We start from the raw sequence: 16,400 nt of genomic DNA, 5'->3' as shown, positions 1-16,400 counted from the left end.
CTTTCAGTACTTTAAACTTGGAGAATATTTACTAATACTATGTACAGATTTGCAATTTTAAAAAATCTGAATATATTAATTTTATTGCAATTTACATAGTGTAAATACTTACTGTTTTTTCATCAGTATTCTTTCATGTATTACCTCTTTGACTCATTTTCCAAGGGTTGTTCTCTCTCCATCTCTCTCTCTCAGTAGAAGAAAATGGAAGATTTTAAAATAAAATAGCCTAGAATCCTCTGTCCCTGACTCTTTACCCTCCACAAAACACACTTCTCCACAGAAGTTTCAGTATTCCTTCTGAACAACAAATAAATAACATTGTAAAACTGAAACTCTGAACAAGAATGGATTGCTCAACTAAACTACAGTGTGATCTACAGCATGATTACTGTAGTCACTCTTGTACTCCCAGCTGGGTGTTTGTACCCTTTCTCTTCTTCTCCTTAACCTCTGGACAGATGCTGAAAACCCTTGTGCATATTTTGTAATTTCACACTTCAATCTTCTCTCCTCTTCATCCAAATAGCACATTTGCACCCATTTATTCTTTGACACTGGCAGCTCCAGCAGATTCTGCTGCTTGTGAAGTGTGTGGTCCTAAATCCTGGTGTGAGCGCTATGTGCATAGACCTATGGGGATCCACCTGGACTGAGCTCTTTGCTCTAAGTATTGTGCCCTAAAGTCACAAAGGGTCAAAGTGGAAAGTGGAGTCCGAACTGCTGGATTCTTTCCTTGAATAGATTTAGAAACACAGGAATATAAGAACTGACATACCAGACCAGACCTGTAGCCAATCTAATCCAGGAACCTATCTCTGACATTGGCCAAAATACTTTTCCCTGCATCTCCTAATTCTTGCACACTCCACCTGTGGTCTCACAAATTTATGGAATCTCCTCATGAACCTCCTCTTGGTGCTGGCCAAGATGGCCATGCATCATTCTCAGAGGAAGCTGGACAGGGGTTGTGGCTCTGGCAGATCAGGCGCCCGCTCATATCAAGGGCCCAGACCTCACTGAACACTTACAAATATATAACTGGAAACCAGTCCTGTTTACCTGTGTGTTAGCATTATCAAAATCAATATTAGATGTTAAGTCGATAAGAATGTGTTTTTATAAAATGCTTGTAGGATGCTGCATATATTTTTCTCACTCAACTATACACCATATTATAATGTCACAGCAGACATTTGCATTGTATATACTCCTGTCACTATGACCCATCTAACAAGAAAAAAGCCTTGTGTAATGCAAATGATGGTCTCTTACAAGAAGATGTTAAATCCTGTTCATTAAACACACATGGGCCATCCTGTGAGATCAAGGACCAAAGACTTTAAGTGCATTCCTCCTCTCCCCCAGCCACTCCATGAAGAAGGGATCTGCATGGGACCTGTTGCTGTCCGCTTGGGTTCTGAGAGAAGCTATAAGTACAGACACAAGGAAGAATTCTTTATCTCTGGACTGTTTGGGTTCTAACGTGTGTGACAGGGTCGGGCCAGATGGCTATAGGAGAGTAATTTTTTTTTTTTTGCCTCTTTTCATTTGCTTTAATGCACCAATTCAGGCTGAGTTTCCACAAAAGGAAGCACCCCACTAACATAATATGCGATTCTACGAGAGAGAAGGGCAATGACGATGATCAGGAGTAGCACTCTCCAGAAGCCCAGATCCTCCACAAACTCTTGCCATGTTGTGCGGAAGCTGGAAAGAACCCCTGCACCTTGCTGCAGGTTCGGATTAAGGAGGGAATGGCTTTCCATTGCACTTTCACTTTCTGCAGTCTGCCTGGTTTCCATCTTAGAGTGAGCTCCTCTGTTAAATCCTTTCACCTCCTGCTCCTCCAAAGACTCCAGCAATCGAATTACATCCTTATTTACTCCTCTTCGTTTTGCCAGAACAAGTGGTGTTGCACCTTGGTGATTGCAAATATCAATTTGGAGTCCATTAGAGACTAGGAGCTGGATGGTATCCACATGCCCACACAGGTGAAGGGCTGTGTTACCTTGGTAATCAGTGGCCAGTAGATCAGCATCAAATTTGTGCAACAGCTGACAGATGTCTACATTTCCTCTGGCTGCAGCAAGGTTGAGACCAGTTCGGCCATGACTGTCACGAATGTTTGGGTCAAAACCACTCTCCAGCAGCCGCTTGGAATAGTTAAAATAGAAGGCAGATATATTAGCCCCTGGCTAAGTAGGTTCCTTTTCCCTGGGCAAGGTAACGGAAGATTCCAGAACAATCAGGAACCTTCTGGAGACAATTAAGACAGGCTGATTAGAACACCTGCAGCCAGTCAAGAAGCTGCTAGAATCAATTAAGGCAGGGTAATCAGGGCACCTGAGTTTTAAAAAGGAGCTCACTTCAGTTTGTGGTGTGTGTGAGAGGAGTTGGGAGCAAGAGGCAATAGGAGCTGAGAGTGTGGACTGTTGGAGGACTGAGATGTACAAGCATTATCAGACACCAGGAGGAAGGTCCTATGGTGAGGATAAAGAAGCTGTTGGGAGGATGCCATGGGGAAGTAGCCCAGAGAGTTGTAGCTGTCGCACAGCTGTTCCAGGAGGCACTCCAGACAGCTGCATTCCACAGGGCCCTGGGCTGGAACCCAGAGTAGAGGGCGGGCCCGAGTTCCCCCCAAATCCTCCCAACTCCTGGTCAGACACAGGAGGAGTTGAGCTGGACTGTGAATTCAGAAAAACGGCCAAGCTGAGGGCTGCCGTGAAGCTCCAAGGCAAGCAAATCCGCCAATAAGCGCAAGACCCACCAAGGTAGAGCAGGAACTTTGTCACACATGGTAAAATAACCAAACAAGACAGAGATTCCCCCAAGTTATTCTGGGTAGCCCTAAAAGACTTTTGGGAAACTGGCAGATTAATCTCTAGTACCTTTTGAACATATATCTGTAACTCACCTGTACATATATTTTTATATGGTTTGACCTCTCAATAACTCTCATTCCTTTTTCTTAGGTAATGAACCTTTAGTTAGTTTACTATAAAATTGGCTACCAGCATTGTCTTTTGTGAGACCTAAGATGGATATCAACCTGGTGAGTGACTGGTCTCTTGGGACTGGGTGCAATGTGAATATTTTGTGATTTTCAGTGTAAGTGACCATTTATTACATAGTCCATCCAGCTTGCCTGGGTGGCAAGATATACTGGCATGTCTAAAGGGACTGTCTGTGATTCCATTATAAGACTATTGTAGTACTTTGGGTGTTCACATTTGGTTCTGAGTTGGTGAAATCTAACTATAGAACATACCACCAGTTTGGGGTGACTGTCCTGCTTTCAACAGTCTGTCCTGAGGTAGGCACTCACGGTCCTTAGCCACTGCAGACAGTGTGACAGGGGGTTACTTCTGTGAGTGTAGGGCCTATATAATTCTGGATGTTCTTGTTACTTGTATTCACGTCCAGTCCTTTTGTGACTCATGATAAGCTTTTGACCTCAATGGTATTTTGGGGCAATGAGTTCCACAGGCTAATCATGAGTTGTGTAAACATGTACTGTATCTTCTTTTATCGGTTTTGAATTTGCCACCTTCCAGTTTCATTGAGTGTCTCCCCTTGTCCTTGCGTTAGGAGACAAGTAGAACAGAAGATTCCGATCTACCTTCTCCATGCAATTTTTTATTTTGTATACTTTTATCATGTATCCTCTTTTTCACCTCCTCTCTAAGGTAAGCAATCTCCATCTTTTCAGACTCTTTATAAGAGTCTTTCCATGTTCCTACTCAATCTTGTTGGTCCCATCTCTGAACCCTCTCCATTACAACTACATATAATTTTTTCGCAGGCGGCAGCATGGATCTGGGGAAAGAGAACCATAGTACAAACTTCTCCCCCATAACACACCTGGCCTTAAATATCACAATAGCAAGCCCATACCACAAGGTGTTAATTTTCTTTCATTTTTAATTCCTTGGGAGACCACACTTTCCTATTACTATGGCGGAGGCTGATAAGCGCCTAGAAAGGCAGAACAAGGGGCTGAGATTTGCTCTGTCTCTGCATGAGCTTGGGCGAGCCACCTGCTCTCTGTACCTCACTCCTGCCCCAGTGGGTGTGTTACACCACGAGCGCTTAGAGTCACATGATTACCTGGGAATCTCAGATTTTATTTTTTTTAAAGATACAATGTCCTGTCCTCAGGGCTGGTGTCGAGAAAAACTTGAAAAGGGGAACATAAAGGCTCAGCCACCCCAAAGCAAATAAAAATTAGTGTTTGTAAAAGCCTGGTGATTTTTAAGCTGATCTCCTGATTCCTTGAGGCCTGACTGGTGATTTTTTGAATGCATGGGGCTGCCAACAGGGGCGTGAGCCTCCTGCTCTGCGACAGGGCTAAGGGCAGGGCGATGGGCAGGGAGTGTGAAGTCAGTCACCGGCTGTGCTGGTCCCAAGGCTGTGCAGGGAAGGGGGCTGAGTGAGGGGCAATCCCCCCCCTCCCCAGCTTCACTCCTCCCAGCTGCAGGCGCAGCCAGACTCCCCTAGGGTGGGGCTCTCCCTCTCTAGGGCCCAGCCTGACGCGCGAGTCCCTGTTGCCCGCTCAGGGAAAGGGCAAGGTGCCCTACTTCAGCATGGCCGCTCGGGCTTCCATATCGCTTCATAAAGCCCCGACAAAGGCAAACGGGGCCGCTCGGCCCTAATCTAAGATGGCTCCTACCGCTACCATACGGAAAAAGGCCAGTTTGCCCGGGTCCAAGATGGCCGCTGAATCCCTATCCTTACCATAAGGCGACGTGAGATTTGCCCGGGTTTAAGATGGCCGCAGGGCGTCAGGCACCTCCCTGGAAGCCGCTAGGCTACAGGCTGGGGCTTCCGGGCGGCTCCAGCAAGCGGCCGGAAGTGGCGTGTCCGCGGTTGTTGGTCGCGTTGCATGTTGGGAGGAATGGACTAAGTGGGCGGTGGGGGCTGGGTCGGACCGAGGCGGGTTCTGTTGCTGCGGGCTTTGACATGGAGTCCCCCTGAGGGCGGCCGCCGCGGGAGGCCCCAGATAACACCCGCCTGGTCCCTGTGCGGAGCTACCCTCCGCCCGGCCATGCCAGGCCCAGCCGCCCCTGCCGGAGGCCGGAGGTAAGAGACGGGGCCGGGCCGCTGCGCTCGGGTGACAGCGGGGAGGCGGCCGGGTCAGGGCTGGAAGGTGAGACCCTGGCCTCCCCCGCCCCTGAGGAGAGCGTCCCGAGGGCAGGCGTTGACTCCGGAGACACGCGCCCCGCTCCCCCACTGTGCCCTCGCCCCACCCCACCCACAGACTGGGGGGCCCAGGCACTGCTGTGAGGCGACAGCCTGGGGGGGGGGAAGGAACCCCCCCATCTGGGATCGTTGGAGGCCCCCCCACAGTCACACACCCCGCCCTTGGAGGGCCCAGAGGCTGCTCCTGTGGCCCTGTGTCGTGTGTGGGTCGGGTTTCTCCTGGGACCAAGCGGCTGGTGTGTGAGTGAGTCTGACCAGGGCCTGTAGGTTCCTCAATCGTTTCTTTCCCCACTTCTGTGCCTGGCTGTTAGTGGTGAAGATGGGGAAGGCGGTTTGAAGGGCTGTTTTTTATTTTAGATTTCTGTGCCCACCAAAAGGGTGAGGGGAACCTTCTGAATTTCACTCTGCTCCCACAGATGAGTTAAGGTTGCTGCAACACTGAGGTAGTGTAGTGGTAAGTGCTGTAGAAAATCTTAAGTGAATAAATTTGTTAGTCTCTAAGGTGCCACAAGTACTCCTTTTCTTAAGTGAAACAGATTCCCTCCCTTGACGGCTGTCCTTTGGGTCAGTAGATCGCCTTTATTAGAGACAACTGTCACATGGACACCTGATTTCTGTTTAGTTCTCACTGTACTCTAGTAAAGCCATACATCAACAAAACTCACTTGTTTGTCAGAGGTGTGTCTCTAACTAAAGGTCAGACAAAACTCTTCCACCTATCTTGGAAGATATTCCAAAGTGATTGCTTAAAATAGGGGTTTCCTGTTAGAAATGGGATTTTAGTGCATGTTCTGCTGTATTTAATTCCATTAAGAACTATGGTTGGAGGGTTGGGTAGTGTTGTATATGATATGCTATTGGACATTTAAATTGTGCCATGTTGTTCACTGCCCAAACTTTTTTTTTGTCTTTGTATGACGAGGAGTGCTTGACACATTGTTTTAATAATAGTCCACAAACAAATTAAGTAGTACTAAAAGTAATGTTATGCTGTTGTTTTTCAAGCAGAGGAAGTCTGAAGTGTGCCAAAACAAAATTGTCAAAATGCTAGAATGGTTCTGCTTATTATTACATTTCAGCATATACTTGTTTTCAGGATCATATGTGGCTATCCAACGCACAAACAAAAATTGTTTTCTTATTAGAGATGGTGTCTAAAGAGTAAACACAGTAATACTGTAGTTACTTCAAAGTGGTCACTGAGGACAAGTGATTGGCTGCTTGTTAATGGTGGCCCTGCCGGAATGTTTCACTCTAGGCAGTTTCAGTTTAATTCCGTGTACTGCAATATGCAGTTCCTGTTACAGTGAACTTCTGCTCATAAGTCGTTCTGTAGGGGAAAAAAATCTTTAAAAGAGGGTCCCACTGTATTTACTAAGTAATTTGTTTCTCCTATGGTTTTAAATAGAGAACTATATTTCATTTGAGGTACTTTTTAGAAGTTGAGCTCATTGTAAAGTGGTCTTATTGAGTTCTGATTAAAAAATGCTATTGGACTTGTTCTGAGAGTTAATTATTTCCTTTTCATTTATTCAATAGCCATACTATTATGAAGTAGACTTTTGGAAAACTCAGCCTACTTAAGCATAGGAAAAAATGCTGGGTTATATGCTATGTGAGCGTATGTAGATGCACACAAACTTGCATTTAGGATGAATTGTTTTAAAAAGTCTTCTGTTTTAATTCCTCAGTATAACAACTCCTGTACTGGATACCAGAGATATAACTTAAAGAATACAGTATTAACAATTTTTGGGTGGGAAATGGGGAAGTCACGTTGCTTTTTGTTTTAAGCAGACCTCTTCCTCGTGTGGTTGAAAGTAAATAAAATTTAAATCACGTTAACTTTCATCCGCAGAAAAACATTAACTTAAGTAACTAAGCAAGGATACGCCCAAAACAACACATGTAAATTTCTTTGACTGACATTTAAAAAAAAATCAAATCCGTTTTTCTCTTTATGTTCAACCCACTCAAACTACACTGCTCAGCTGCTTCTGTAAATGAGGAGGTGCTTGAACAGTGTCTTGTTTTGAAGTGAACTTTTGTTTATAGTAGAGTTTCTTCTAGAAATATTTTTTTTCTCTAAATTAAAGGTTTGGGTTGGTGCTACAGGGAACAATTATGTATTGGCAAAGATATTTGCAAGGTGACCAAATAGGTCTTTCATTTCTATGATTCTAATATTTATTAAATGATTTGAATAATTTGTTTAAAACCTAAGAACCCTTTTCTGAATGAACAGAAGGAAGGTAATTGACTCCATTCACATTAGTGTTTTAGGAAGCAGGTAGCTGGGGAAGGAAATGTGAAACCTGAAGTTCATGTTTTCATTAGAAGACAATGGAAAACAGAGTGTGTTGTTTCAAGTCCTGGACTTACGCAAGTACTACGTTGTTCTTAATATACCAACTATATAGATAACATCATCTGATAAATGATGATTGATGTAAGTCTACTATTGCTAAGCCAGTACAGCACAATACAGCCTGATGGGTTTTTTTTCTTCTTATCCGTTGAATACATGTTTTTGTCTGTTGAAGGAAATGTTTATTTGCTTTAAAGCTGGTGAGCTGTAGCAACAATAAAGCAGAGGCAGCAGTGACTCTTTTGCCTATTAGAGCTGTACTCCACCTACCAAACTTGGAGTGAACCTTACAAATGAGAGGTTTCAGAATAGCAGCCGTGTTAGTCTGTATTCGCAGAAAGAAAACGAGTACTTGTGGCACCTTATGGCACCTTAGAGACTAACAAATTTATTTGAGCATAAGCTTTCATGAGCCACAGTTCACTTCATCGGATGCATCCGGTGAAGTGAGCTGTAGCTCACGAAAGCTTATGCTCAAATAAATTTGTTAGTCTCTAAGGTGCCACAAGTACTCCTTTTCTTTTTACAAATGAGAATTCACCTCTGGGCTGTTGTCATCTGCTTCTTGCTTTAGTGCATATTAAGTTTGAAGGGTTTGTTATATGTAGTTCAGAGGATATTCTGAAATATATCTGTAAGAACAATTATGCATGTAGAATCGGTCAATGTTACGCCTGACTCAGGAGACAGCTAATGGTCATCAGGTCATCATCAGGTGGTCCAGAGACACATACACAGAGCACATCAGGGGACATCGTCAGTACCAAGTCGAGTAATCGAGAAACGCCGGTCAGGGGAATAACCCACTTCCTTCCTTCGAACCAAGGGACGCACCCCACCCGTGTACTTACTCACTACACCAATACTGACTTGGACTCTAAATACATTCTATGGGTGGCATAATCGAGATCACTTATCCACTGACGTCTTAAAATCTCCCACACCCCAGTCTGGGTCTATGCTGGTTATGTACTATGTATATATCTTAAGAACTCCCCAGATGCACAGTACCTTCTTAACTTGTGTAAATTTGATTTTAAACATTAACTTTAATAAAATTTTTATATCTGTAACAGTTGACCCATGGTAACATAGTTCTAATGGTGTGTAATCAGGTACCTAAAATTTATACTTAAATACTGAGTTTCATGCCGAAAAATATTGCTGACTTAGTTGAAAACTGTTCTAAAGTGAAACTTCAGAAGCAGTTAATGCTAAAATTTGTGAGTCATCTTGTAATATTTATGTATATTATGGATTAGTAGTTTGCTCTGTATGCAACAATACAATGTGTATTTCTGCAAATCTAGACCTTAAATTGATTCACAGTCAATGACTGTAGATGGCTATATGAATGATAGAAATACTCATTCTCTGGTAGTGAAGTTTTAGAAGATACAGCAACTGAAACTTGGTTATAGATTATTAAGGAAAAGTATTGAATCTGATTTTGTTAAGGGGACAGTGTCAATTCACATTGGGCCAAAAATTTACATTGTATATTTAAAAGTTTCCAAAATCTGCTAGGACTAGAAACATTAATTTAAGTGAAAATATTTTATTGTTTTAAGAAATTCCTCAGCCCGAACATAATGCTACTTCCTAAAAACTAAAATAAAATTTTAGTCCTATTTCATTGCCCAATATGAGTGAAATACAAAAAGTAAAATGGCAAAAATTAAATGTATTAACCATGAAACAATTTAAAATCTAATCTGATATTATTAGTAACCCAGGAAAGGACTTTTTTCTAACGTTTAAACAACTGAGTCTCTTGAGTTTCATTTTTATTTTCTTTTTACAACCTAGCACTTGCTAATGGAAGGCTTTGCAGACTATTTTAGAGCTTACTGAGACCACAGACAATTGATGTAAAATGTTTATAAAGGGATTCAAGAGAAAATGGTATTGATTATTTAAAAATGTTGTGTACATTATGTTTTGTAAATACAAGCAGAGATGAATACAGGTCATATTTTTAGACAAAATGAACATACTAGATCTAGAAAACAGCTATTTTCCTCAACTGTTCAGTGTGTCCCAGCACTTATGGTGTTCTGGAACTCCTGCTGCAGAAATCTTACTGTTGTGACAGGGATAGAATTGAAAACATTGATTTATTTTTCAGGGCTGTCAAAGGTAAAATCTTCTTGTGGATTTTACCGGTAAAATCCACAACACAGAAAAGAAAATTAGGCTTAGTAATTAAATTTAGAAACAAAATTAAGTTATTCCAGTTTGATCAGTAACACTCTTCCTAGGATGGGTTTTTTGGTAAGTAGGAGTGTTGGGAATAAGATGGTGATTTTCTCTCACTGTCCACTCCAATCACTCTAAACGAGGAGTGGGTTTATATACTGCATCTCTGATTTTTTTCTTCATTTTTTCTTTCATTATTAGCACATCACCAGTGCATTGTCTAATGTTCTGAAGTTATTATTTAGAGGATTAGAAGTAAATACTCAAGGCCATGGCTCTCCTCTCTATTCCTATTCTCAAATGCATCACTTTGGTAATGTTTGCTCTGCTATTGACCCAGATGCAGTTGATTATTGCATGACTTGAACTTAGTGCTGGTTCAAGGCTATTTTAAGGGTCATGGGGGGGAAAAAATGGGGATTTAGCTTGATAGGCCAGTAATGAGTAGAGTTATAAGAGAGGAAGATGTCTTTCAGTAGAAAACAACACTTTGGTGTCCTGAGGATCACAAATGTCATTGAGGTAGTTTTTGTTCCCATTTAAAAAAAAAAACAAACCCTGCAAAGGCAGGAATAAAATGCTGTTGAGGAAGGGGAGATAACAGAAGTTAGTGACTGAGTCCATTTCACTGCTGATGCTGGTTTTTTCACCTAAAGCACTTAAATATTTTAGTGATTGGTGCTAAAGAAATCTCTAACAGCACATTTTTTGATCTTTTATTTTCCAGTCTACTTTCAGGTGTGTCAAATGATAGGCTTCCTTCACTTCCTCCGGGGAGAATCAAATATGTTACAATATTTTATTGTTGGAATGTCTTGCTAATCAGCTTCAATTTTTCACTTCTTCCAACTACTTTTAATTATACTTTTTTACCATCTTAAATAGTAATCTCCCTCCTTAATGTTTACACCTTTAAATATGTCTCCCCTTTAGCTCTTTTCTTTCCTTATTAGTCCATTCCTGGCATGCATATTTTTGTAGCTCTTCTACAGCCTACCTCTGAAATTGGATGCTCAGAACTGGGCACACTATTTTGAGTACAGTATTGTCTTAAGAGCTAGATAGAAAAAGGAGGTACACCAGTTGTAGCAGACCTGGGCCGGGCTGAGGAAGGGGCTCCTCTCCCACAGCTGCAGCAAGTACAGGACTGGTCCGTGCTGGGGCTTGGGGCTCAGGGCTGCAGTGGGGAGAGATGCCTCTCCCCGCTGCGACAGGTCAGTGCTAGGGGAGAGGCATCTCTCCCCACTGCAGCCCTGAGCCCCTGCATGGGGCTTAATAGGCAACTGCACGGCCACACAGCTTAAAGGGAACAGAGGGCTTGGCTACACTTGCAAATTACAGCGCAGTAAAGGAGCCCCGGGTGCACTAGCTCACTACCTGTCCACACTGGCAAGGCACACAGAGCGCTCTGACTCTGCGGCTACAGCGCTGCTGGTTCTCCACCTCAGCAAGTGGAATAACGTTTGCTGCGCCCCCGCTGGAGCGCCATAGTGCCAGTGTGAACTGTACTGCGCTCTGATCAGCTTTACTGATCGCTTTACTGCGCTCTGATCAGCCTCCGGAAATGTCCAATAATCCCCTTAAGTCAGTAGTTCTCAAACTAGGGCCGTCGCTTGTTCAGGAAAAGCCCCTGGTGGGCCGGGCCGGTTAGTTTACCTGCCGCATCTGCAGGTTTGGCCAGTCGCAGTTCTCATTGGCCACTGTTCACTGCTCCAGGCCAATGGGGGCTGCAGGAAGATCGGCCAGCACATCCCTGGGCCCACTCTGCTTTCCCCAGCCCCCATTGGCTTGGAGCAGTAAACCGTGGCCAGTGGGAGCTGCGATCGGCTGAACCTGCAGACACGGCAGGTAAACAAACCAGCCCGCCCCGCCAGGGGCTTTTCCTGAACAAGCGACAGCCCTAGTTTGAGAACCACTGCCTTAAGTCAAGTGGCCACTCTTGTCATTGTTTGGAATCGGCTGTAGGAATGCGGAAATGCCTGTTGAAAGCGCCATTTCTGACAGCCGGCTGCTTATCTCCTCTGAGACAAAGCAACCATTACTGTGGAATGCTCTGTGTGTGTGTGTGAGAGAGAGAGAGAAGAGGGGAAGGGTGGGGGAGGGGGGCCTGCTGCTGTCTGAACTTACAAGACAGCATGCTGACATGCTCTCAGCCCCCCAAAAGCCCTCCTTCTCTCCCCCCACATACACACAACGCACTCCCTGTCACACTCCACCCCACCACCCAATTTGAAAAGCACGGTGCAGCCACTTGCATGCTAGGATAGCTGCCTATAATGCACCGTTCCCAATGCCGCTGCGAGTGCTGCAAATATGGCCACGCCAGCGCGCTTGAAGCTGTCAGTGTGGACAGACTGCAGCACTTTCCCTACTGTGCTCTATGAAGGCTGGTTTAACTCAAAACGCTCTACATCTGCAAGTCTAGCCATGCCCTTAGGTAGAGTGGACCTGAACCACCGCAGTAATTACTAACATTACTTAAAGTTGACCTAACATAGGTCAACTTAGTTTCTAGTATAGACATGCCCTTAGAAGTAGGTCTGTGGAAATTGAAGCTGATGTAACTTTGTTTTCCAGCCTGCCCAATGTGTATACTGCGCCCACTTGCCTCCTACACATTGCCTATGAATTTGGCCCACGGTTTAAATATAAAGGAGCCTAAATTGGGGTAACTCTCAAACCAAGGAATGAGAAGTAACTAAGGGAACAGTATATGAATGTGTAAATTTAAAGTCGGGGGTGGTCTACTTTAATTTACACTTTCTTCGTTTCCAAGTAGTTGGTAGAACATGTAAATTAGATAAACTCCCACTCCCTTTATGCTCTCGCAGTGTTAAGTGCTTCTAGAGTTGTTGGAGGTATCTAAGGATGTCTGACTTATACCATCTTAAAAACCACCTCTGAATTCAGCTCTTAGAGTTTGTGATTTATCTGTGGTTATGTCTACACTACACTCTGTCCACAAAATTTGTGTCACTCGGGTGTGAATATTCTACTCCCCGAGAGACAGAGTCGCTGGTAGAACTGAATTTGGAAATGGGACTTCCCAAATCCATGATTAGGGCTGGTCTGCAATCAATGTAGTAGGGATCGATTTAGTGGGTCTAGTGAAGACCCGCTAAATTGATGGCAGAGCGCTCTCCGGTTGACCCTTGTACTCCAGCTCTCTGAGAAGAGTAAGGGAAGTTGACTGGAGAGCATCTGCTGTCGACTCAGTGCAGTGAAGACACCAGGGTTAGTTGACCTAAGCTACGTCGACTCCAGCTACATTATTCACGTAGCTGGAGTAGCGTAATTTAGGTTGACTTTACCCCGGTAGTGAAGACAAGCCCTTAGTCCACTGGACCACTCAAACCTGTCATCTGTCACTCTCTGGCCTCTTTCAGCATTATTGCTTTCCAGTTTTCACTCTTCCATTGAATATTTTTATTTCAGATTAAATTTCTTGAGATGTATATACTTTCGTATTTTTTATTTAGAAACTGATGAAACTAAGAGCTGGTATAACATAACTCACCTTGATCAAAATTAAATATTCAGAATTATTGCTCTAGTTTGCCTTTAAAATAAAATGTTAATTTGCATGGTGTTGTCAGTGCATCCTTTCAATAGCAGTAAGTTTGTCAGTAGTTCCAATGCCCTTATAATTGATAGTCATGGAAATATAAAGTTACAAGTTGAAAACTTGAAACCAGTTTGCAACAAGTCATGTAACAAGAAAGTAAGCTTGGCATAAAAATTCTTTTGAATGGTAGGTGAAAGACTGTAATGGACCTGCCTAAGAGATACGTTTGCAGGTTTTAATGGTCCTCATGGAAAATGAGCTCTTTGTACAGGTTCTCCAAACATATATTCTTGCACTTTATGCAGCAATAGTGGAGAACATATATCTGTATAACATATATAGAGAAAGATAAAGGAAGCAAAACATTATAGACTATACTGAATATGGCCCAAACCAATTTTATTTGTAAAACTTAGAGGTGTGGTCAGCTCTGGGAGAAGCTGTGTGACTTTCATCACTCAACACTGACCTCTGTGGATCAAAATAAGCTTTATGTAATTCAAATGGAAATACAGTCCTCTTCTTTTAACACAGAAGCCATTGTGGGATCTCAAGTTGTTGAGAAGAGAGAACTAGGACTCCTCATCATAGTACAAACAGTCTGGTCCTCTAAGGCTATGGCTACTCTACAGAGCATACAGCGGCGTGGCTGTACCGATGCAGCTGTGCCACTGTAGCGCTCTTAGTGCAAATGCTGTAAGCAGATGGGAGAGAGCTCTCCTGTCGACTTAGTTCCTCCAGCCCCTGCTAGCAGCAGTAGCTATGTCAGTGGGAAAAGCTCTGTCTACACTGATGCTTAGGTCAATGTAATTTACATCACTCATGGGGCTGCCTTGTTCACACATAACTTATACCAACACAAGCTATAGTGTGTACATAGGGAAGTCAGTTGCCTCTTTGTGTTGGAGACTGAGATAAGACTTAGAACAAAAGTGTATGCATGACGCTTGTGATCATAGAATATTATCAGGGTTGGAAGGGACCTCAGGAGGTCATCTAGTCCAAACCCCTGCTCAAAGCAGGACCAATCCCCAGTTTTTGCCCCAGATCCCTAAATGGCCCCCTCAAGGATTGAACTCACAACCCTGGGTTTAGCAGGCCAATGCTCAAACCACTGAGCTATCCCTGCCCCCTATATAATATAATATAACCACTGCTTTTTATAACCATACAGATATGGAAAGGTCATGAATGATAGTTAATGTTTTTTTTCAGTATGTGTCTGAATAGGCATTGGAAGTTAAAATTCACACTCTATAGGGGAGGATAGGAGTGTGACTGTTCAATCCAGTTTACTTACGGTAGCAATATTGGGCATGATCTTCCAATTTTTCTGCCTTTGAGTACAAAAAGAGAATTGGAGCTGCTCAGAAGGAGGATAACTATTGTTGAAGGTGCATTTTGTATTGAGAAGAAACTGATCCCTCTGATAGATCTAAGTATGATTCTAAAAGTGAGTTTGTGAAAGTGTCCAAACAAACCGTTTAGAGGTGAACAGTCAAGGACACATTCCTTTACCTCACATTTAAAAAAAAAAAAAAATAAAAAAAAAATTAGCTCTACTGCCAGGTTAGTACAAACTTCAAACCATGGAAATAAATGCCTTCCTTACATCCTCTTGCACACAGTGGCACTTTCTACAAAAAAAAAAAAAAATCCTTATTTTAAACCAATTGCAGATAAAGCTCTGTTCATAAATTCATGTTTCCAGAATTTTCAAATGATTGGATCTTGGAATAAGCTCTTCTAAACTTCTATTTCAGAGCCATCTTCTCTAAAGGGTAGGGTGGGATAATTTTATATATTTCTCTGAAGGAGTTAACCAAGGCGTGTGTGTGTGTGTGTGTGTGTCTAAATGGCTCTAATTGGATGGGCACAAACCCCACAGAAAGAAGGAAAACCTGTTTTGCCAGATTGTATAGGCAGTGGTTCTCAACCAGAGGTACCCGTACCCCTGGGGGTACACAGAGGTCTTCCAGGCAGGACATCAACTCATCTAGATATTTGCCTAGTTTTACAACAGGCTACATAAAAAGCACTAGAGAAGTCAGTACAAGCTAAAATTGCATACAGACAATGATTTGTTTATACTGCTTTATATATTAAACTTTGAAATGTAAGTACAATATTTGTTCCAGTTGACTTATTTTATAATTATATGGTAAAAATGCTTGCTTTCTTTTTTAAAAAGTGTGCTGTGGTACTTTTGTATTTGTATGTCTGATTTTTGTAAGCAATTAGCTTTTAAGTGAGGTGAAACTTGAGAGTACCCAACACAGATCAGACCCCTGAAAGGGGTGCAGTAGTCTGGAAAGGTTGAGAGACACTGGCCTAGAGTGTCTCAGAAGATGTTTAAACTGAGAAAAGAATTCTCTGTCACAAAAGATAAACCCACAATTCTAGCTCTTAGACTCCATTTGAGATGTCAGACAAAAGCAGGGATTAACAACTAAAGGAATTAATGAAGAAAGCTGTCATGCTGAAAAGCCACAGATTTTACAGAATGTTAATGTCTGAGTGCATGACAGTGGATTCACTTCAATACTTTGTCTTGGGAGAGGGAAGCTCTCACAGTAAATCCTCCTTTTTTTTTTTTTTTTTTTAAGATTCTGAATTTTTAAAAAAGAAATTTAGCCTGCGAGCTGAAAATTCTAATGCTTGTTTCCTTTTCATAGTGAGAGTTGATAGTATTGCCATCTCTTAAACTGAAAAGTGTAATCAAATTCAATTTTTGCCATTTGAGTTAGCCAATCTTAGGAAAAAATGGCATGATTTTTTTCCACTGAATTTTTAACTTAATATACTTAGTTTTTTCAAGAATTTGAAGACAGATTTATCCTTTTATGTACTGTGATGCACCTTTCCTATGCCCCTGTGAATTAATATATTCTGTGTGTGTGTGTGTGTATATGTGTATATGCAGGTACCTCCTCCAGCTCCCCCAACTGTTCTCTTCTCTCCCTCCTTCCCTCCCCACAGTATCCTCTTTTTGGGAATGTGAAATATGGTAACCCTAAGAAGAGCTCCATACATACATGGAGCTCTTCTTAGGGTTACCATATTTCA

At 42.6% G+C, this 16,400-nt stretch overlaps 1 protein-coding gene and 1 pseudogene across 8 annotated transcripts in view; one reads left to right on the top strand and one right to left on the bottom strand.

Annotated features, from left to right (window-relative positions):
- Positions 1-1,556: 1,556 nt before the first annotated feature.
- Positions 1,557-14,652, bottom strand: LOC140908855 (ankyrin repeat domain-containing protein 46 pseudogene; annotated as a pseudogene).
- The window catches only part of AFTPH (aftiphilin), a 56,809-nt gene continuing 45,284 nt past the window's right edge, over positions 4,876-16,400 (top strand). For 4 of the 8 annotated variants that reach the window (XM_073339501.1, XM_073339506.1, XM_073339498.1 and 1 more), the window contains exon 1: positions 4,876-5,082. The gene's annotated coding sequence lies outside the window, so the exon portion shown is untranslated. Of the gene's footprint in view, positions 5,150-5,559; positions 5,657-16,400 lie in introns of all 8 variants that reach the window. The other 4 variants (XM_073339504.1, XM_073339499.1, XM_073339505.1 and 1 more) reach the window with 3 other exon arrangements.

Source organism: Lepidochelys kempii, chromosome 3, assembly GCF_965140265.1.
Source record: "Lepidochelys kempii isolate rLepKem1 chromosome 3, rLepKem1.hap2, whole genome shotgun sequence".
NCBI lineage: Eukaryota > Metazoa > Chordata > Testudines > Cheloniidae > Lepidochelys > Lepidochelys kempii.
The sequence above is the reverse complement of the archived record's forward strand: the minus strand, read 5'-3'. Positions and strand labels throughout refer to the sequence as shown.